General features: G+C 40.7%; 1 protein-coding gene across 2 annotated transcripts in view; it reads left to right on the forward strand.

Annotated features, from left to right (window-relative positions):
- ACYP2 (acylphosphatase 2) overlaps positions 1–1166 on the forward strand; it is a 192378-nt gene that overhangs the window by 71437 nt on the left and 119775 nt on the right. The gene's annotated exons all lie outside the window — the stretch shown is intronic.

A 1166-nucleotide genomic window follows, 5' to 3' on the forward strand; every position in this document is an offset into this window, starting at 1 on the left:
TGTAGCTGAGATTACAGGTGCCCATCATCACGCCTGGCTAATTTTTGTATTTTTAGTATAGACGAGGTTTCACTATGTTAGCCAGGCTGGTCTCAAACTCCTGACCTCAGGTGATCCACCCACCTCAACTTCCCCAAGTGTTGGGATTACAGGCGTGAGCCACTGCACCCGGCCAATAGTGTTGTTTTTGAACTATTTAAATTATTATTCTTATTCAGTCATAGCATAGTAGTTAAATAAATTACAGTATACCATATAGTAAAATATCATTCATTAATTAAAAAAAAATCATATAATCAAGTAATATTTTTGAGTTACTATACCATGAGAGGAAGAGGACAAAGGCACATTCTCCACCTTTAAGTTTCAAATTAGATTTTTTTCATCCACAGGGAAATAATAGTCTTAAAAGCCAACCTTGCTTCTAAATTCCCCAAAAGTTTTCTTCACATGTCAGGAGGAAAATTCAGCAGCCTGAATATGTACTTTTACTATAAGCCAAGATGTAAGGGCACATACAGTCCTTCCAAAGGAGGGAGGGAAGAAAGCCTCTTAGGGTAGCCTATTACAGAGAGCAACAGGAGTGCAGATTACAGTGTGTCTCTCTTGCCCTCCCAGGGTTAAAAACCTCAGGATGTCAATGGCATGATCCATGGCAGGGTCACTACCTGTGGGGGTGTGTCCTGCAGACCCTAACTCAATGACAGATAAATAAAGTACACTGACACACAATTATCATGCTTTGCCAGTTCGGCTGAGGGTCCATGTGGTTTACAGACACCCTGGAGAGTGCGGTAAACAGTTGCAACTGCTGGCCCCCACCAGCCAGAGAGAATTGCATTTATTTAGTAAAGTTTAATTGACAAAGGCTTGAGTCAACACCACTAGAGGTTGAAGATTAAAGCACAGGTTCCAATGCCCAAAGTAAACACCATTAGTGGATAAAATCTCTGGTCAACTTCCCCTGCACCACAGAGGGCCATCTGGCTCAAAGATGAGTTTTAAGACCACATGAGTAAACAAGTTAGTTAGGTAAACTCCCTCACATACCCTAGCTATTTGCTTTACTTAACTAAATGTAAAGGGGATTTAGTCTGCCTTAAACTGAAACTTCTACTGAAACTATGAAAAAAACCCTTAGGTCTTCCAAAAGGGTTTGAGACTGT

This window comes from Cebus imitator, unplaced genomic scaffold (genome assembly GCF_001604975.1).
Source record: "Cebus imitator isolate Cc_AM_T3 unplaced genomic scaffold, Cebus_imitator-1.0 Scaffold143, whole genome shotgun sequence".
Taxonomy (NCBI): domain Eukaryota; kingdom Metazoa; phylum Chordata; class Mammalia; order Primates; family Cebidae; genus Cebus; species Cebus imitator.